At 36.4% G+C, this 23,178-nt stretch overlaps 1 long non-coding RNA gene across 1 annotated transcript in view; it reads right to left on the reverse strand.

Moving 5' to 3' along the window:
* Positions 1–16,337, reverse strand: part of LOC132593756 (uncharacterized) — a 348,090-nt gene extending 331,753 nt beyond the window's left edge. The window contains exon 1 of the long non-coding RNA XR_009559563.1: positions 16,200–16,337. This is a non-coding gene — a long non-coding RNA (uncharacterized lncRNA). The remainder of the gene's footprint in view (positions 1–16,199) is intronic.
* Between the last annotated feature and the right edge of the window lie 6,841 nt (positions 16,338–23,178).

Consider the following 23,178-nt stretch of genomic DNA (forward strand, 5'->3'; position numbering starts at 1 on the left):
TTAAATTTCTGACTGCTCATTGCTATAATAAAGATGTCTTACCTTGCAACTTTGCTAAACTCACTTACACTAGTAGCTTTTCTTGAACATAGATAATGATGCCTTAAACAAAATTTTACTATTTCTTTTTACATTTTCATGTCACTTATTTTATGCCTTATTTCACTGGTTAGAAACTCCAGCACAATGTTGAATAGGTCTGTTGAGAACAGACATCCTCATCTCATTGCTAATTTTAGGGGGAAAGCATTTCATTTTTTAACATCAAGCAGGATGTTAGTTTAACATTATTGGTAGGTGCCAATTATCAGATAGAAGTTCCCTTTTATGCTTAGCTTATCAGAAGTTTCTAATTTATTTTTTAGTTTAAATAGGAATGGATGTTGGATAAGTCCCACTTGGTCATAAAGTTTTATCCTATTTATATATTTTTGGATTGAACTAGCTAGAATTTTCTTTAGGAGTTTTGCATCTATGTTTATGATAGTTATTGTTTATAGTTTTCTTTACCTGTAGTACTTTGTATACTTTGATATCAGAGTGATGATGTCACATAGGATAGATTGTGAAGTACAATGGCTCTTGAATTTTCTGGAAAATTTTGTTTCAATTTGGTGTTATTTTCTTTTAATTGTTTGGTAAAATTAATCAGTAAACCATGAGGGCCTTAAATTTTCTCTGTGGGAAGATTTTCAGCTCAATTATTTAATGGATACTGGGCTATTCAGTTTATCTATTTCTTCCTGAGTGAGCTTTGGTAGTTAGTATCTTTCAAGCAATTTTCCCATTTTAACTGACTTAATGAATATACTGTTATAAAATTGTTCATAATATTCCCTTATCATCCTTTTTAATACCTGTAGAACCTACTGTGATGACACCACTGTTATTCCTGATTTAGATAATTTTTGTCTTTTGGGGGGATCAGTCTAGGCTAAATTTTTATAAATTTTATCGACTGCAGAGAAACAGCTTCTGTTTCTATGTATTTACACTATTGTTTTTCTCTTTTCTGTTCATTTGATTTTTGTTCTGTCTGATATGTATCATTTTTTATTATTTTTATTTATCTTTTTTTTGTGCGTTGCTTACTTTGGGATGGATTTGCTTTTATTTTTCTAGTTTTTAAAGGTGGAAGCTAAGGCCATTAATTTGTGACCTTGGTTGCTTTCTAAGACAGGCAATTAGTGCTATAAATTTCTCTCTGAGTGATAAGTTATGTTTGCATTGTCATTCAGTACAAAATACTTTCCAATTTCCTGTTGATTTCTTCTTTGACCTATAGGTTATTTAGAATTGTGTTTTTAAGTTTCCAAATACCTTTTGGGAATCTCCAGAGATTTATTTATCATTGATATCTGATATACAGAACATATTTTATATAGGTTGAATCATTATAATTTATTGAAACAATTTATGGTGCAAATTTTGGTCTCTTCTATACTGTAGCTTTTGATTTGAATATGCATTCTCCCATTGTCGGGTAGAATTGTCAGGTAGATCTGTGAATGTCAACTAGGTCAAGTTGGCTGATGATGTTGTTCAGGTACTCCATGTCTTTAATGATTACCTGTGCATTTTTCTATTAATTATTGAAAAAGAACTATTAAAAGCTCCGAGTATATTTGAAGATTTATTTCTCCTTTTATTTAATCAGTTTTTTTCCCATGTATTCTGAAGCTCTTAGATACAACACCAAAAGCAGGATCCGTAAGAGAAAAAATAAATTGATAAATTATACTTCACCAAATTTATGAACTTTTGTCTCCAAAATTGTCTTTTAAGAGAATGAAAAAAATAAGCCACAGACTGGAAGATAATAATTTCAAATCACATATTTGATAAGGGACTTACATCCAGATTATATAAAGAACTCTCAAGACACATTAATATGAAAACAAATGGCCCAATAAAGAGATGGGCAGAAAATCTGAACAGACATTTCATCTAAGAAGACATAGAGATGACAAATAATTACATGAAAAGATTTGAGAATCTCTTATAATTATTCATTGGGAAATGCAAAATAAAATGTAATGAGATACCATTACACACCTATTATAATGGAGAGAATTTTAGAAATTTACCAAACCAAGTGTTGGCAAGTATGTGGAGCAACTGGAGTTCTCAAGCACTGCTAGTGGGGATGCAAAATGCAATTCTAGAACACAGTTTGGCAGTTTCTCAAGGAGTTAATCATAAAATCACCAAATGACTCAGCTATTCTCCTGCTAGCCATTTAACCCAAAAAGAATGAAAGCATATATCCATATAGAGACTTATATATGAGTACTTATTCATAGCATATTTATTTAGAGTAGCCAAAAACTCAAAACAATCCAAATGTGCATCAACAGCTGAATATATAAATAAATATGGCATATCCATATAATGGAATATTACCAAGCAACAAAACAATAAACTGTTAAGAAAAAGTATGAATAAACCTCAAAATAATTATGCTGAATGAAAGGAGACATAGGAGCACATTTTTTATGACTGTTTATTTAAATTCTAGAAAACAAACTAATCTCTAGTGAGAGAAAACAGATAAGAGTTGCCTGGGATGGAGAGGAGGAGCTTGAGAGAGGGATTATCAAGGAACATGAGAAAACTTTTAGGGGTAATGGATATGTTCACTATCTTGATTGTGATAATGGCTTCAAGGATGTATATACATATTCAAACATATCAAATTTGTATACTTTAAAATTATGAGTTTATTGTATGTCAATTATACCATAATAAAACTGTTAAAAGCAAAATTAAACCAAAAAGAATACAGGGCTTAAATTTTCCACTTCCATAAATACTAGCAACCCAAAGAATAAGCTTTTAAGCTTTTAAATATATATATATATATATAAATACACAGTGAGACTACCATAGATGCATTATAGACATGAAGAGTCAGATGCGGTAAACTCAACTTCCAATTTGGTGAAGTCATTACAAATATTATGCACTTTCATTATTAGTCATTCAATTATTGTTTCAGTTTTATTTTGCCAAGTAGTTTAATATTAGAGATATATTTTTCTTAATTATTTGTGCTTCCTCATTTTATGTAGTGATAATATTTTCCCAAAGTTGTCTGCTATACACATCTACATTTTATTTGACCAGTATTTTATATACTGTATGTGGAGAATGATAGGGGCAATAACATTTTGGCCCCCTCTCTCCACATATATGCTCCTCAGTGTTTCATCCCTTCCCTCTTCCCCTGCTCTCTCCGTACACACACAAACAAAATAAGGGCAGAGAGATTTCTAAACAGATTTGTCAGAACCCAGGATATGATTGTAGTATTTTGATTTACTATTTTGTGTGGCTACGGATTCTTAACAATCAAAGCCCGTACTTTGATATGCAGTTATATTCGTGGTTTCACTGAGTAGACAGTAAACTCTACAGTGACAGGAGTGAAATCACTCATCTTTGTAACTCTTTTGCTTAGTACAGAACCTGGCACATAGTAGGAATTGTTAAATATTCATCAAATTAATGAGTGAAAATAATTTTAGCATTCAGTATTGGAGAGAATATAACAGAACTGATATTTCCACATTGCTGCTGCCATATACTAGTAGAAGAGCAGTCATAGGGTAAGTATTATGTCAAGTTAAATAAACAACGGTAAGGTGTTCATACTCACCGGCCTTATAAGTGCTGTTTGAGTATTTTGGCAGAAACAAACTCTTTACTATTTATCTAGCACCACCATTGAGTACACGTAGAAAATTGTACAGACATTGTTACTGATCTGTGCACTGGTTCTACAAGGTAGGTATTATTTCTAGCTTAGCCTTGAAGAAAATGGATCTTGGAGAGGTAAGAGAGCCAAATATGGATATTTTGAGCATGTGCTCTTTACAGTTATTTTGTATTTAAATTAAAATATAAAATGATAAAGCTAATATCATGTACATTTACTAAGTGACCAGATAATTTGGAGCCTGAGATATTTTTCAGTTCCACATGCTTTGTACAAATTAATTTTTTTAATATAATTACATCCTGGTTGCTGCCCAGTATTTGTGGGAGCAGAACATTGCCCTCTCTGAAATTTTCTTTCTTTACTGGTCCACTCTTTGACATCAGGTGTTTGTTCCCACTTCTTGGAACTTAAATTCCATACCTCAAAGGAAAGTACCGCAGGTACTGTCTCATTCGATCTGAAAAACATCCCTGTGCAGGTACAATACATCCCAGGTATTGTAAGGTGGCTTGAGCGAGTATTCCTAACTCCTTGGCTGATGCATCTTGCCCTAAATCTATTAATCCTAGCTGCTTCACTTCTTGTAGCTCCTCAACTTTGACAACTGCAGGCCAATATCCAGAGCATTTTCTCTTGGGAATTGACTGGTATGATAATATGTTTGAATATTAAAGAACTAATTAATCTTAAATAAATGAACACCATATTCTTCTGAAGTAATCACATTAGACTCAAAGGTAAGAATATCACCTCTTACTTTAAAAGCATGTATAGAATATATAGTTTTATAAAAATACACTTTCAACTGAACAGTTTTATGCATGTTAAAGACGTTTAGGAATGAAATTTTAGATGGTGAATTACATTAATATGACTCAGAACTGCAAATAATAAATGTCAATAAGAGCAATCTGTTTTCATCAAAAGCATCTTGAATTTAAAATCTACTGAAATAGAATTATTATTCACTTAAATATCCATATAATTTGATTTGAAGTCAAAGTAAAAGCACACTGCTGACTAACGTGTATGCGTTTTATACAAATAGGAGATTTATCCTGCAGTTTAGCAGCTAAAGACATACAGTAAATTGAATGGATTTGCAGTTGAGTTTTCAGATATGTTTCTCTTGTTTCAATGCTGTGATCAAATGGGGGACATATCACAGGAGTTAAGAGCTAAGCTGTTAAAGAAGATGAGCTGGATTTGTAGCCAACTGAGAGTCCACATTAATGCTATGTACTTTCTTGTGTTTAATAAGACTTTATGGCTCCACAATATAGGTCCTGGGTCTCTTAGGAACTGATCTATAATGAATATTTTACTTTATTAATACTAAGAATTGTGGCCATATGCCAAACTAAACAAACAACTGTTACGTGATTTCCAAAAAATGTTCTATATTTATGTGCCATAAAAGCCAAAGGTAGACTTATCTACAGTATTGAACTATAAAGCTTAACTACTGAATCAAATATAGCTAAGAGACAGAAACTGTCTGAGTAAAATAATCTTATAGAAGCATTTGCTTTAGTTTTTGTTATTTTTACAAACTCTTGTTTGTATTCTGAACATTATTTTAAAACTCACACAGCCTAACACATACCACGATCTATTCATGCCCAATCTTGGCAACCAATGAATGTTCCTATTACAGTGAGATATAATGTGTCATTTCCAATTAGCTTTTATAAAATGGGAAGACAAAGTTCCAACAATGCTACTGTTCTTTAAGTCATATCATAAGGTCTTTTTTCTTTAGAAATTCATAACAGTTTGGCTCTGATACTCCCTTATTTAATAACTGAGGTCAACTAATATAAAACTAAACCCAAATAAGTTAAGGGATCCTGAAAATTGTGATTTTAATATAAAAATGTAACAAAGTTAGGCAACATCCAATGGCTAGCCTTTATCCAGCTGGAGCAGTGTTTGTGGGTATTTCTTGAGATTGAGTTTACATTAACCAAACTCTCCAAGTAATGTTAAGCTTTCCTGGGGATAAAAGTAAAAATACTTAGAATTTACCATTCTTTTTCCTTCCCACAAATTCCTGTGCCTTGTCAGCTATAATTGCTGTTAATTAAGAAAAATCATGGTATGCTTACATTCATGTCAGTAATTTTCAAAGGAACTTTAACAAAAAAAGAATATAAGTAGCTAAAAAAATGATGGTTTTTGGGCTTCCCTGGTGGCGCAGTGGTTGAGAGTCCGCCTGCCGATGCGGGGGACATGGGTTCGTGCCCCGGTCCAGGAGGATCCCACATGTCGCGGAGCGGCTGGGCCCGTGGGCATGGCCGCTGAGCCTATGCATCTGGAGCCTGTGCTCCGCAACGGGAGAGGCCACAACAGTGAGAGGCCCCTGTACCGCACAAAAAAACCCAACTAAACAAACAAAAATGATGGTTTTTAAAATGATGAACGTGGAAAAATTAAAAATCTAATACTGCTACTACATTCACAGTAATTTATTTTTTTCTTTTTTTCTGATTACAAATTCTTAAAGAAAAAATAAAATTTTGTTTCTTTTTCATTTTGCTTATTTTTAGCATTCTACTTTTTATTAAAATCCATCTACAAAATTATAGTTTATATAAAAAAATTCTCTAAAAGGTAACCAATGACAAGTTTAATATTTTTAAAGGTTATTAAATTATTTGTACATTACTTTTCTACTATAGAGTGGAAAAGTCATGCCGAAATCCAGTAAATGGTTCATACATTATTTATCTTTGTTTTCTAGCTAACATGTTTAGAGTGTTATAAAAGGAATTACATGAAGTGGAGGAAGTAATAAGAGAATAAGTGGTGATGATATGCTTTGGAAGAAAAAGGCAATCTAGAGATAATTCTTTTTGTGCTGATCATGTCTAATTCCTGTTCTTAATTCCCCATCAAATTTACTAATCTCTGCCTACAACATGCTACATCAGAAATCTAAAAGAAATAAAATTAGTTTGTGTCATGGTCATTTTTCTTTAACATTTCACTCTTTATAACTGGAGTGTCCCTTGAGGATGCCAAGCTGAGTTTACTCAGGAACATTTCTTAAGAGATATTACTGACATCAATGCAGATATTGCAAACACTGTGATGCTAGTCTAAATATCTCAAAGTCAAGATGAGTAGATAAAGTGTATTTCCCCTCTAGACCATGTGATCTTTGAGGACAACTGTATCTCAATCCCCTTGAGCCCTCTAGCTTCTATCAGAGTACCCAGAATGTGCCAGGGGCTAATGTTTGTTGACTTCAAACTGTGGCTTGAGGAATGAAGTAGTAGAGCAAAGACTGAATGATGAGTAGATCACAGTGTAAAAGCTTAAGGTAGGGCTAATAAAACCAAGAAGCTGGAATGATATGAAGGAACTAGCATTGCAACAAGGTATGAATGCATAAAATTCTTAACTTGGAATTCAGGGAGTAGCATCCCTGCTACTAGGCAATGACGGGATGTTTAAGTTAAGCGCTTCTGATTCTGCTTTTGTCTATGCTGTAATTACTAATAAGAATATGACTTATCTATATTTTCCTCATCATACAGCCCCAGCGAAATGTCATAGGCATTATAGTTGATCTCATAACCCAGCATATTTTCCTCTCCCTTCCCCCTGCATCTATCTCTCTTAAAGAAGCTACCAGCTGGTTTCCCTCCCCTAGCACCTTTTCCAGATCGGGGTCTGCAGTAGAGTATATGTGTGAGCCCCAGGAAGAAAAGGGGTTAGAGGTCCTGTGAAATGATTTGAATTTCCCCATGACTTGGTTTAAGCAGGACCCACTGTTATCAGGGAAGCAAATGTGATTCTGGCAATAGCAACACTGCAAGATAGACAGATAAAAAGCAGGACAGGCAGCTGCTGAGAGTGGCCAGCAAAAGCAGAGAAAGACCAAGGGGTGGGGGAAGGGAGAAAGAAAAATAAGGAAAATCTGGGAGAGAAACTGAGTAAGAGATGCAGAGAGAGACATATCTGGGGATACTTACAGAGTAATGACTCTCAAATCTGACATTTTTTTAGAGTGAAGAAGCCTGGGAAGACTTTTTTAAAATGTGCTTTATAGAGATATAATTTACATATAAAAAGTCATCAGTGTTAAGTGTATAATTGTTTTATATTTAACAGTGTATGGAATCATGTGACCACCACCACTGTCCAGATACAGTAAACCTAAAAGTCTCCCTCTTGCTCCTTTTAACTCAGTCGCCTCCCCTTCATGTCTGATCTCTATCTTTCTCTGGCTGTTAGTAATCCTTTATTATAAAATATTTTCAGCATCCCAAAATATATAAAGAAAGTGTAAAAACTTGCCCCTAAAATCATTGGCTAGCTTCATCAGTCTTAGCATTTTGTGATATTTGCTTTCTTTTTTTTTTTGCAGTACAAGGGCCTCTCACTGCTGTGGCCTCTCCCACCGTGGAGCACAGGCTCCGGACACGTAGGCCCAGCGGCCATGGCTCAAGGGCCCAGCTGCTCCGCAGCATGTGGGATCTTCCCGTACCAGGGCACGAACCCGTGTCCCCTGCATCAGCAGGTGGACTCCCAACCACTGCGCCACCAGGGGAGCCCGATATTTGCTTTCTTTTAAAAAATGAAGTCAGAAAGAGAAAAACAAATACCGTATGCTAACACACATATATGGAATCTAAAAAAAAAAAAAAAAAAATGGCCTGAAGAACCTAGGGGCAGGACAGGAATAAAGACGCAGACATAGAGAATGGACGTGAGGACACGGGAAGGGGGAAGGGTAAGCTGGGACGAAGTGAGAGAGTGGCATGGACATATATACACTACCAAACGTAAAATAGATAGCTAATGGGAAGCAGCCGCATAGCACAGGGAGATCAGCTTGGTGCTTTGTGACCACCTAGAGGGGTGGGATAGGGAGGGTGGGAGGGAGATGTAAGAGGGAGGAGATATGGGGATATATGTATATGTATAGCTGATTCACTTTGTTATAAAGCAGAAACTAACACACCATTGTAAAGCAATTATACTCCAATAAAGATGTTAAAAAAAAACTGAAATATTACAGATAGAGCTAAACTCCATGTTCACCCCTTGCAAATTCCTCTCTCCCCTTCCTCATTTAGCATTTATCTTTCCTGTGCATGTTTTCATTAATTTACTACATACCTGCGTGTGCACAAGTTATATATGATGATTTTCCATTTTTAAAGGTGAGTACAGATGATATACAGAACATATATTTTTTGTCTGAATATATTGTTTTGATATGTATTAATGATAGCTCTTACTACAGGTCACTTTATTCACTTTAGATTATTCCCTTTCACTCCCATTTATCCATTCTATATAATGATAATTTAGATTGTTTCTGAGATTCTGCAATTGTAATCTATGAAATAATAAACATTATTGTATGTATATTCTTGTACACAAATACAAGTGTTTCTCTAAGATGTGCATCTGGGAATAAATTGCTGATCCATAGAATATATCTCTTAAATTGAAAAATTGCTCTTCAAAGATACTGAGGATATTTATACCTACTCCAAAGTATGTAAGATTACCTGCAGTTCCTTATACTTACAATCTTTATCTTAAAATTTGTTAGTGTTTTGACATTCTAATTGGTATTTAAAAGAACCCACTATACTATATATAAATCATTAGTGTTTCTCCTCTTCGAATGGCCTTAACATATTTTGCTCTTGGACATATTATCTTTTTCTTTTTGTCTTATAGCAGTTTTAAAATATATTCTAGATATTTTGTGTTACTCATATCAGTTGCATCTATTTTCTTTCAGTCTTTGGCATAGCTTTTCACTTTGATTTTTTTTTATTTGTAAAAATGTTGAGTTTTAATGCATTCACATATAACATTTTTTTCTTTAAATAAAAAGAAACATTTAACTAAATGTTATTTTAGTGTATGTTTAAAAATCTGTTATTAATGAGCAGTCATGAATATATTATTTTATATTTTCTTTTAAGATTTTTTTATTTTAGTTTGCACATTTGGGTCTTCAACTGTAGTGCACCTAAATAAGTGTACAGGAAAATTTAGTAACTTTTTTCCCAAATAATTGTCCAAGCACTACTGACTGAATATTGATAGTACACTCTCTCCTCAGTGAATTGTAATGCTGCCTCTGTCATATACTTGGATTTAAAAAAAAAAAATTTATTGTAGTATAGTTGATTTACAATGTGTTAATTTCTGCTGCACAGCAAGTGATTCAGCTTTACATACATATATATATATATACATATATATATACACACACACACACACACACACACATACATACACATTCTTTTTCATAGTCTTTTCCATGATGGTTTATCACAAGATATTTATATAGATTATTATACATATATTATTAAATATAAAATATTAACATTAATATACATTGATGTACTATACATTAGGATCCTGTTTATCCATTCTATATACAATAGTTTGCAAACTTTCTATATGCAGAGATAGGATTTGTGGTTATTGCTTCTCTTTCCTTGGCCTATTTGTCAAGATGACACTGTCTTAATTACTATAGGATCAGGATAAGTCCTGATATTTGGTAGAGTAAGTCTACATCTCATCCTTGAGAATTTTTAAAGATATTCTAAGTCTTTTGCTTTTATATATGCATATATGTTAGATTTATTATGAGAAAAAAATTTTAAATGTTGCTAATTTATATGATATCTATAGTTACAATTTCTAATGCTTTGATGCTGTACATAAAAGTTACAGAACAAACTTTCTTACTGATTGTTGATTTTATATCAAGAAACCTTGCTAATCTGTTCTATAGGTTCTAGTAATTTGTGGTTCTATGGGACTGTCTATATGGGCAATCATTTAAGAAAATAATGACATTTTCTTTTCTCCGTTTCCACACTTTGCATACCTTCTTTCTTTCTTTTTTTCCCCTTATTGTGCCATTTAGAACCTGCAGGACAATATTAAATAGAAGTGGTGTTGCTAGCCATCCTGTCTCATTTTTTATCTTTAATAGGAAATGTTTCTCATACTACTTGTTTGAAAATGAATTTGCTGAGATATGGTCAATCAATTTTAAATTTTACCCAGAGAAATTCCCATCTATTACTATTGCTAGTTTGCTGAGAGGATTTTTTAAAACTCTAAGTTATTGTTTAGTTTTGTTGATGTCTCTTCCATTTATAAGGATGATTATACATTTTTTTTCCTTTTTTTATATTGGTAAATGTGTGATGCAGCTTGATTACAATTATAAACATACATAATACATGTGTATGTCTCTCAATTTATATATATACAAACATGAATATATATGTTTGTGTACACACATATTTCTGCATTTGGTTTTATAACACTTTGTTTACAATTTTTCCATCCATATTTACAGGTGATATTGGCCATTTGCTTTCCTTTCTTCTTGTATCTATGCATACTTTTGGAATCAAAGTTTTACTATCCATATAAAAGTGAGTTGGGGACTTTTATTCTCTGAACAAGTTTGTATAAGTCAGGGATTATATGTTTAATTAAATAGTGGTGATATTTTACCTGTAATATAGATAAGGGATGAAATAAATATATGGATCCTACAGCATAAATCTAGAAACTCATCAGCCTTCACCTTCTAACCAAGGAGATCTGCTCTTAATGTTACCAGCAGACCAGAGGGATTATCCTGTCAGTTTCTTGGTGAAGCTCCTTTAGCCATTTTCATGGTGAGATTTTACACACTTCTAGCCTCTTCTGACTGTTTTGGAGTTAATTTCTGCACCCAGGTTCAAGTAACTGGTAATAACTCAAAATATTCCTGAGTGCTTACTCAAAGATTACAGAATAAGCCAATTTCAGTGGGTTCACTTATTTCATGTACCAGGCATTTATTAAGTACTTTACAAATATTATCTTATTTAAATATTAAAAGGTATTGTGAGGACAAATAAAGAAACTGAGGCACAGAGAGGTGAAGTAAATTTCTGAGATTACATAGCTAATAAGTGACAGAGACAGGATTCAAGCCAGGGCATTATGTATCCTGAACACCTGCTCTTCCCCAAAGATGATATCACCACCCACCTCAGTTTTCCAGGTATGGTGTTCCCCAAGCAGACCCTTGCTTTAGTACTTCCCAAAGTCTAGTTTTTGATATCTAATAAATGTCACATGAGATGCCTTTATGTTTTCTAAATACTAAGAATTCTTAATAATGGAAAATTAATAATAAATATATTTATGAAAAGGACACTGTAGTTTATGTTTATAGGTGTTTGGATTTCATTTTGAGTTTGTTTAAACTTGAAATGAAAACTTTGCTTTGTGGAAAACTAGTACACTTAGTTGAATGCACAACAAAACCTGTATTTAGAACATTCTGAGCTGAGAGAGACTTGTTCACACAAGGGAGTATATTGAGGAAATTAAGAAATCAGGTACTTTATATAGAACACATTGCACAAGTTTGTTCTTCTGTGAATTCTTATTACTTTAAGTGACAAATAGAGTTTTGAGGCCTCCAGAGTTAGTTATTATTAGTTTCACATCTAAATAAACATTGGGAAGAAGAACCCATGTAGCATACTCCTAATTTAGTGTGGCTTAGTTCAGTGGCATTATCCTTTGAGTCAACTCTCTTAAAATCAAATGGTTTAAAGAAGCATTCTGTATAGCAAATCCTTTTGGTGCCCCAGCCAGATCCTCTTAGCATTCCCATCCAGAACAGGCCTTAGTGTCTCCTGTTAACCTCTGGGACTCCAGGATTGAAGACTTTTTCTCAGTTTATACACAAACTAGCCTGGAAATGCTGAGGGGTTAAGACCATGGGAAGTAGTCCACAATGAATGTAAGCTGGAGCTCAAATACCCCAGTTTCCTGGAACCTTCAGATGGAGGTTGGAGCAACACTGAAGCATTTTCTACTCTGTCTGCCAAAGTTCCCCAAGAAGACTACCCACGGTTTTCCATAGCACTATCCTGTTCAATACCATACCTTTATTTTTCAGTGGGTGGGGGAGTGTGGTATAACATCTTTGTCTTTCCAACTCCCCATTTTGCATTTCTTGGAATCACCTCCCAAAATAAACTATGTCCTCTCATTGTTAGTATATACTCCCATAATTATTACTCTGTAGCTTCTTAAAATACCCCTGAGCTCCAAGGCTGACTACATAAATTCTCAGTATAAAATGAAAATGCAGAGCCACTTGTTCAAAAAAAAAAAAAAAAAAGTGCCCTTAAGGTACTAAAATGCAAACCTTTTTCTTTATTTCTTCTCTCACCTGTCAAGGTGTTTTTTATCTGCAGTTTATGTTGCAGAATGTAGACCCTTGTTGGTTCCAGAGAGCCTCACCCTGCAACTCTATGTTTAGCTCACAGCCACTAGCTGCTGAATTCCTCTTCTTACCAGCCACCAATATTCTATACCCCAGCTGGGGTAGAGAGGTCAATCTCCCTTTCTCATGAGCTGGCTGCCCCAACCCATAGTAGATGGACAATTCCCACGGAATTGCAACCTCTGCACCAAGACCCACTGGGTGCCTGGATCTGGGGTTGGCTAGAGGTTCACTCCCACCAAGTTACCCACCAAATACACTCTGGTATTGCAAGCCCCAGGTAGGGATGGGCACAGCCATATGCAGCTCTGAAATGCTATAGGGCAAGAGCACCCAACCTTGGCTCTCCTCAAACCCATGCCCAGTCCCCTACCAGGGGTGGAAGGCAGCAGCAATGGCTGGATGGGTGCAGGGAGGGGAAGGCCAGACAGGGCCTGGGACACCAGGGGGCAGGAGGTGGCCGCTGTCACTGGGGGGCGTTAGTGGGGAGGAAGAGGCCAGGAGGGGCCCTGATGGACCCTAGGGGTTGATGGAGTGGGAGGCAAAGAACCTTTTCTGGGAAGGCGGGAGGTGGTAGGAAGTGAGACTGCATTTGAGTTGAGGCTCCAAGCTATTGGCACACATTCTATTATCCCACTGGACTTCACTCACAAAACACAAATTCAAAAATTAAATTGTTGTGAATTTAATGATAGTGGCTGAAGATTATTAAATGCCAAGTGCAGACCCTTCTGAGCAGGAGGCCCTGTGCTCACTGCACTGGTCCCACATCCATGAAGCCAGCCCTGCTGAGCACAAATCCTAGACCTCACTCTCCTAGCAAACGATATTATCTTTCTCAATCCTATCACACTGTTCACATCTATCATCATGCAAATCCCTTATGTTGATGCTTTTGCATTTCCCACTTCCCAGTGGACTTTAAAGAAAAGACAGACATACTATCTAGTTTAAATTACTTACTTCCAAATCACAGTTACATCACTTTCCCTCTTCTCAAGTGCACAGAACTTCCTTATAACACTGTGTTCCCATTCTACTTCTAGTTATCAACCCATTTAAAAAGGATATTCTCCCACTGCCTCAATGGATGTGGGCATCTAATTTATAATTACTTTCTCAATGTACCTCCTGACATTATCTTCAGTGCCTTCAGTATGTCCAATAACATCACTATAATACTAAATTTCTTTGTTAATTACATTTCCAGTGAATACCTTCTTCTGTCCACAGCCAGGTTCCTGAGGCCAACCATTAGAACGATGCTCTCACAATCATTCCTATTCTTTTTAAGATCCTGAGTGGTCACTACCACGTGGGGCACTGCAGACATGGTGGTGGTTCTCTGGGTACTGACTCATCATCCAGGTGAGCCATCACTGGTTCCACATACAAGATCAGGAAAGCAGAGTAATTTCTGAGAGCAGTCAATGGGGCTGAAAAATCTAGGGAGGATTTTAGAAGATGGAATTTCATCTGGATCTTCAAGATAATTCCTCTATTGAGAAGATCAAATTCTAGAGGAATTCATAACTTCATAATTCACAATTTATAACCTTCATTTTTATTACTAAAAAAGGTTACAGACAAACAGGAAATTGTGCTCACTGGACTTAACGACAAGTTAAGGCCATCTAACCTCATCTATATTTTCATTAATGCTTGGCAATACTTCTGCTCATCTATAAGAGATTTTTTGTGGCACTCCCAGGTTTTTCCAGCTTTTCCCACTATCACTTCAAACCTCTTATCTCTCAGTTTGCCTGGCTAACTGTTTTTGGAATCATTTCAACCAATGGCACCACAGAAACTCCCATAACATTCATGTGCTAGTCATGTCAGCCACCGTTCTGGATTGACTGCTTTTTCCATGCCTTTCAATCACTCACTGGAGTGAACCTTTATTCTAAGGGTCAGTAGTGTTTATTAAATACACAAGTTTCCTTAATCCAATTATCTCTGTCCTGATTACCAAAAACAAAAAAACAAAAAATTGCTTCCAACTTTACTAAGAAAAAGAGCAGGTGACTGAATGTGCCCTAGTTTGGTCCTGCAATTTCACATCTTTCTATTTCTTTGGCTGCCTCCTCTTCCACTTTAAGGTTAACTATTCTTAACTAAAGATGGCTACTATAGATTATAAACTAAACTATATGCTATTAAGCAGAGAACTGAAGTTCATTCCACCTATTGGAAGAAATATATTTAAAATAATTCTATATTATTAAAAAATATTGAATGATATACCTTTAGTGTACAGATTTTGAGTACATTATTGTGCATCTCTTACGGCACAGTACCTACATCTTATTGATTGATTTTTTTTATTCCAGTTTTACTTACCAGAAATTTTTTACTAATGCCTAAGTATATTCATGACTATAGTTACTGCAATATTATAACTAATAGGATGCTCTTTGTAGGATTCTCTTTATACTTTAAGTGAGATATTATCTAAAATTTTTTTCCTGCTTGCTTTTATTCATATGGCCTACTGTCGGACAACATAGATAGACAAGGTAAATATAATTATTTTGATTATCAAAAATGTAGTGCAAATGTATGTTAAAATTTTTCTCTTTTATCTTCTACATTCCTGAAGTGAAATGCTAGAGGTAATAAAATAAAGTGACAGAGAAAGAAACTTGGTAATAATAGGAACTCAGGAGACGGCAAAGTTCACACTTTTCTACCTTCAGGTTGTAGCACTTTTAGCTTCAGCTGTTAATTGTTCTTACAGCTTAATTCCTTAGTGCCAGCCAAAAAAAAAAAAAAAAGTAGTATATTTCCATGGAAAATAATTATCATTATGTTTATAGAGCATGAAGGATTTTCATTTCAAAAATTTTTTATCAATGAGAATAAATGCCAATACCCCTTTTGCCAACCTAGTAGTCTGAGGAATATTTGGAAGCAACTTAAATATTTTTCCTTAAGAGTTACTAGATAAATGTAAGTAATGTGCATGTTTCTCTCCCCAAATTATTTCCATGCAAACTGAACATAAAAATAATTTTTCTAGCATAAAGAACTTTTTCAGTCTTGGAAATGAAGAACAGAAAGCTTAAAAGTTTTCTTTAAATAGGAAGTAAATTTCTTCAAAAAACAGCTTTGAGTTTGTCAATTATTATATCACCGTTTCATTCTCATCAAAAGAACCAACCATTTTCTAGTTCCATCTCCTACCTTCACATCTGACTTTCTTCCGTCTTCAAAAGAGAGCAATTAGGACCACTGGAGCCCTGCTCTCCTTTCTCTCTACCAGAAAGGCAGAAAGAAGTTTGGAGTCTTTACAGTCACAGCTTCACAAATGCCAAAGTCAAGGCTCTTCCAGATGGCTGACTGAAGTGGTTTAAGAAGGACTAGGAAGAAAAATTAAGGGCAGTACTGCAAATTATGTAATGGAAGTCTAGAATTTCAGCATACATATTTTCATATTTAGCATCTCCTGAAAGGAAATTTTTATAACAGAACTGCTTTATATTTAGATCTGTATTATCTTTGGTTGCCTTGTTTGGTTCCAATCCTCTGAGGGTACTCTATAAATAATAGCGACACAGAAGCCTCAGCATCTTTTGCAGAAGTAAATGTACTTTGTATACAAAGATGTAGCTGCAATTGGCCCATTCTTACTAGAACTTTCACTGTGCCTATTTTTAATGTATCCTTGCCTTGTGACTCTTACAATAAAAAGTAGAAGGAAATAGAGATATGTGTAACTTCTGTAAACATAAAACCCATGATGCTTGCTCATTTACCTTTCAGTGTTTGCTACCTAGTAGGTGTTCAATAAACATTTGTTGAATGAACAGCACCATTGCGCCCTGACCAAGTTAAGACTATGGCCTTCTTATCACAGTATTTTAGGTAACTAGGTTTAAAAACAAACATCTCATATTCCCTATTTTGTTCTTCTTATTATTATTATACTATTATTGATATTCTTAACTATCCCAAAGTAATATAATACATGTCTCACTTTCAGTGTTATATATCCTTCCAGAGCCATTAATTTACTGACTTATCTCACAAATAATTATTAAGAATCTGCTAAATAAAATGCTTGGGGAACATAGCCCAGCCCTCAAAGAGCTTACAGTCTAGAGAAGAAGATGTGAATTAAACCATCACCTAATGTATTTTAGCCATAATAAATTTTATGAAGGAATAGTTCATGTACTATGATTCCATTAAATGGGAGAAAAATACTTTGGTCTTATTATACTCTTATTGAATACATGCTGCCTTAGTGGGCAACATTTATCTTTTTTTTTTTTTTTTTTGATTTCTTATATACTGGGGTCCAAATTTCCATTTTAAGTGCTGCTTATGTCTGTTTTTATAAGATTTTGTAAATGGAATGTTTTAAAAACACTTCAGTGATGGTATCCATGCTGAAGTAAGGCACATAAAGCACACTTGCTTAATTTTTATATAGTTTAATATTTATCTTTAATGTCTATTTTTCAAAGTTCTAGCAAATATAAATAATATATGTCCTTAGTGTGATATAGTGATTTATAATAAGAAATATATATTTGATCTTCTTCCTCTAGCACAAAGCTTCTAAAACCCTTGGGATTTCCTAAGTGGTGAAAGAGAAGAAAAACATTTTGTTATGATAATGAGGTGACTCTTGGAATGCCCCCAGTAATTAAAATCATCAGTTATGTGTCTTATTTGAAAACTAAAACCTACTCTGATCATAGCAAAATGCTCAGGTTTCTCTATAACACCTGAGTTAGGCTACTTGCAGATGACAAAATCTGGTCTTTCTCTAATTACCAACAAACTATAAAATGGTTCCTCATGGAAGGGCAAATTCTTGACTTATATGCAACCTGGTGCCTGGCATAGTTTCCCCAAATCTTTCTATTTGTTACCGAGGTTGTTGCCCCAGAATCGTAACCCTGCCAAGTGGAAACTGTGTTTGCTTCAGTTGCAGAACCAAACCTCAAAAGGAGGAAACTAAAGACAAAACCAAAATCCAGCTGTAACTTGTTTAAGTCACCGTCTTGACCTCTAGTGAACCTGAGGCTCATTATACAGTGTAATATATTAGCATGATAACTGACGCACCTACCGGCAGACAAGACAGGAAACACCAGACCACAGAAGGAAGAAAAAGAGGTGGCACCCGGTTCCAGGGACAAACCCACCTTTTTCCAGAAAACCAATACATATGCCTCCCCCTCATTAATGCTACCTTTAAAAATCTTGCCTTGGGGTCTTCGTGGCCCGGTCCGGGAGGATCCCGCATGCCGCGGAGCGGTCTGGGTCCGTGAGCCATGGCCGCTGAGCCTGCGCGTCCGGAGCCTGTGTTCTGCAACGGGAGAGGCCACAACAGTGAGAGGCCCGCGTACCGCAGAAAGAAAAAAAAAAAAAATCTTGCCTTGGTCACTCCCCCCATGAGAAGTAGATTTGCAAACCAAGTCTGTGCTGCTCCACTCTCTGGCCTTTGAAGAAAACTTGTGCTGTTTCAGTCTCATCATCGATTTTGTTATTGGCTGTGCAAACCTGAACGGTAAAAGAACTTCCTGAACTGAGCTAGAGGGGCTTCAGTTCAGCTAGGGCCCCAGGAGGGGGGCCTCAAATCTAATTTGGTAATATACTCATGTGTGAAAAAGTGGAGTTTTGGAAAAGCCTTATCCTTGTTGTCTACTAATATGGAATTGCTGCACAATGTCACACTTACTATAAACAAAGTTGTATTGTTTTCACGGCCTCTCATGTAGCTTTTAAGATATTTGGAAGTGTATGCCTTTAGATGATGGTCAAGTACTTCTTTCACAAAGAACAGCTTTTTCAGAATAGCTAAGGAGCAAAAGTTCCTACAGAATGTCAATTGACATAGTATCTCTTTCATCCAGGAGTTTGTCTTTCTCTAAACAATTTTCAGGTCATCATTCAAGAGCTTAATAACTGGACTTCAGCCTTCTTTCACATTGTTAGAAAACTGCTTCCCCTCGTTTTCAGTTCTACAAATACCTTACATCATACTCTGCAAGGGTAGTTTAAATGTTTCACACATCTTCATAATAAGACAGCAGTTTCTGATTATTAAAAATTTATACATTTACCATATGACTTTTGAAAATTTCATAAACATGCAAAAAATATATAGGTTTTGAAGAAGCCCATCTCCACTCCTTATACTTTTCTCCCCAGAGGAAACCACAGTTAAAATTTGGTGTATATCACTTCAGGATTCCAGTCTTCTATGTGAGCCTATGCCTCTGGACTGTGAACTTCTCGAGTGTTTCTCTGTTTGTTTCTCCCTCCTTTGGTGGGACAGGATGGCTAGAGTGGGCTGCAGTTGGGTAGTTCCCTTCTCCCAGGTCAGTTAGGCTGATAATACCCCAGCAGGTTAGGCTCTGGTTAAATGGCTTCCGCTGAGGGCAGACCTTCTTAGGAAAACTAAGCCACCTGGAGTATTTCAAAATGTTTCCTTTCCCCCACCCCCTGCCAGAGTACCAAGGGAGTTTTCTCTCATATTTACTGTTGGAATCTGGTCAAGCTCTTGGAGGTAAATCTCACAAGTGTTCACCCCACACCCAACGTCCCATGACCAGGTCCCCCTGGAGTTTTTAACTCTCAGAGTTATTCACACCGTAGAACCAAAACTAACATGAAGTCACTTATGCTGGGGACAAAATGGAGTTGGCCAAGGCAGGTGCATTAAAGAAAACGAAACTTAACCTTACCTAACATAAGTTGTAGGAATTTACATCCCTTTTCAGAAATTAGCAGAGGATGACAGCCAATCCCAAAACACCAAGTCTGTTCATGCGCTTTTGGACTTCCTTGTTCCCATGACTCTGCTACCCTGATCCAAATAAGGAAAAAGACCACTAGGCAGCCAATGACCTGAAAAATTACTCAAGTAACTCCCATATTTACCCAGGAAAAAACCCAACCCCTTAGTCTGTGGGCAGATCTGAACTCGTTGTTCCTGGAGCCTTGAGTTTCCCAGCTTGCAGGTTGAAACCTCTGCAATAAACTCAGGTTTCTGCTTTGTCTTACTGAGTGTGCAGAGTTTGGTTTTGGACAGCATTGAGCTTCCAGTGTAGGGGAGATGAGACTACCTCTACTCATCTTACGTTTTCAGCAAGGACTCCTCAACAAAAGATTAACAACAGATAAACAGTTTATTAATGCATGCAGCACACATCACATGGGAGAAATCTAAATGAAAAGTAACTCAAAATGATGGCTTAAAATTCCAGCTTATCTAGCATCTTCAACAAAGAATGATAAATTTGTAAAGAAATGGGAGCACAGGGGCTTCCCTGGTGGCGCAGTGGTTGAGAGTTCGCCTGCCGATGCAGGGGACACGGGATCGTGTCCCGGTCCGGGAGGGTCCCATGTGCCGCGGAGCGGCTGGGCCCGTGAGCCATGGCCGCTGAGCCTGCGCGTCCGGAGCCTGTGCTCCGCAACAGGAGAGGCCACAACAGTGAGAGGCCCGCGTACAGCAAAAAAAAAAAAAAAAAAAAAAAAAAAAGAAAAGAAATGGGAGCACAAAGGAAAGCAGTTTCAGGTTTCCAAACGGTGGCAAACTGTGGGAAGGTAAATATATGGGAGGGAACTAATGTAGTACAAAACTAATGGTTCTAGAGTATGAATGGAGGAGATTCCTCTGGGTTGACAAGACTCTGTCTCCAGGAAAAGGAGAATTTATATGATGCCCTTAGGTAGATAAGGGAGCACTCTTTCTGGGTTTGCTGCTTCTTACTTTCCTACAGCTCAAAATAATTTTTATGTCAGAGGCATATTTTGGGATGATATCTTCAGGTTTCCTTCATCAGCAATTCATCAATTACAGTTCAGGGCTCCCTCCCCCAGCACTGGTTTCTGTGGCGATTTCTGCTCTGGGAAGTCACAACTTCCTATATTCACCTGTTTATCTCTCCAACCATGGGGGCAGTGATTTGCCCTGCCCTACCCTCTCTTATGGATCCTAAAAGTTGTTGATTTTTCATTCTGCTCAGCCTTTTACTTATTGTTAGGATGAACTAAAATAACTTTCTAGGCTCAAGATGGAGCTGCTCCTGCCCAGGGTGTTAGCCAACCAAAACTTAGATACTTCTGTGTCCCTATAAATGCTTCACTTGACCAGAAATGCAGTACAGTAGTCCCCCCTTATCCACAGGGGATACATTCCAAGACCTCCAGTGGATGTCTAAAACTGGGAGAGTACCAAACCTTATATATACTATGTTTTTTCCTATACATACACAGCTATGATAAAGCTATAAATTTATTTATTAATAATTTAAATTTATTTATTCTTACTCTGCTTAATTTTAATTTATATATTAGGCACAGTAAGAGAATAACTAAATTGCCAACATCACTACTCTTGTACTTTGGGACCATTATTAAGTAACATAAGGGTGACTTGACCACAAGCACTGAGATACTAAGACAATCAATCTGATAACCAAGTCAGCTAGTAAGTGATTAACAGGTGGGTAACATATACAGCATCGATATGCTGGACAAAGGAATGATTCACATCCCAGGAGGGTTGGAACAGGATGGCTGAGCAGGATGGCCTGAGATTTCATCACACTACTCAGAATGGCATGCAATTTAAAACTTATAAATTATTTCTGGAATTTTCCACTTAATATTTTTGGACCACAGTTGACAGCAGGAAACTAAAACTGTGAAAAGAGAAACTTCAGATAAGGAGGGACTACTGTATATCCAGTATGCCAGTTCCCCAAAGCCAAGCCAACTCTGGACCTTCTCACCCCAAACAAGGTGGACTATGTGGCCCCAGCAGATCAGATATTTTCTATTTGTCTCGTTCTTGTTCTTTATTTTTTATCCTATAAAAGAGGGGTACCCAACCCCTGGGGAACTGGGCTGCGCAGCAGGAGGTGAGCGGCAGGCAAGTGAGTGACGCTTCATCTGCCACGCCCCATCGTTCCCCATTGCTCGCATCACCACCCGAACCATCCCCACCCCACTCCCCACCCCCTGCCCACGGAAAACTTGTCTTCCACGAAACCAGTCCTCGGTGCCAAAAAAGTTGGGGACCCCTGCTATAATAGCTTCTTGCTCTGTGCTCCATTTTGCAGGAGACTGTCTACTTCATGAAGTGTTAAATGAAGTTTGTGTGTATCACTCAAACTGCCTTTAATCATTTTTAACAGATGAAGTGGCAACTTCCAAGCTCCTTACATGGGTAACCCAACCAATATAAATTCCAGTCTTGTCTATGTGTTCATTAAAATGTATAGGTATAGCTACAGCCACAAGAATACAATATCAATGTCAATATCAATGACTCTATCCTTTTACTTCACAACATCATCTCCCCACATTATTAAGCATGGGTTGACACCATTCTTTCAGCCATATAATATTCTATAGTGTTAACTTCCATAATGTATTATGTTATTAATGGGTATTTGTGATGTGAGATCATCCCTTTATATTCCTGAGATATCTGACTAGGCTTTAATGGTAACAACAAAATTGAAATGTTCTCTGCCATTTGGGGTGCTGGGTAGAAAGACCTTTGCCTGATGTGCTATGAGAATTGTTCAGTAGAACACGTCTTAATGGTTTCACCATAAAGGGCCTTTGCTACAAATACATTTTGTAGTAAACAGTCTATTTCAGCATTTAGCAACCAGGCCTTTGTAAGAGATATCTGTCTGTATTATACAACATGAGTGGTAAGAAGTTTTATATACCCCTCTTCCCCAAAAATATCACTTTGCTTTACTTCTTTAGAAGAAAACATTTAATTGAAATAGTTTCATGGACTACCAATGTGCTATCTAGAATAATTTACATGTGAAATTAACCTCAACTCAGAAGGTTAGAATATATGATCTTAACAGAGAACAAGGAAATAAATAATTGGAGAGAAAGGGATAGATGTTTTTTGGTTTTTTTTTTTTTACGCGAGCCTCTCACTGTTGTGGCCTCTCCTGTTGCGGAGCACAGGCTCCGGATGCACAGGCTCAGCAGCCATGGCTCACGGGCCCAGCCACTCCACGGCATGTGGGATCTTCCCAGACCGGGGCACGAACCCGTGTCCCCTGAATTGGCAGGTGGACTCTCAACCACTGCGCCACCAGGGAAGCCCAAGGGATAGATGATTTTTGATGAAGGAAATTGACAAATATTAATATCTTGTTTCAAATAA

Source organism: Globicephala melas, chromosome 1 (assembly GCF_963455315.2).
Source record: "Globicephala melas chromosome 1, mGloMel1.2, whole genome shotgun sequence".
Lineage (NCBI taxonomy): Eukaryota > Metazoa > Chordata > Mammalia > Artiodactyla > Delphinidae > Globicephala > Globicephala melas.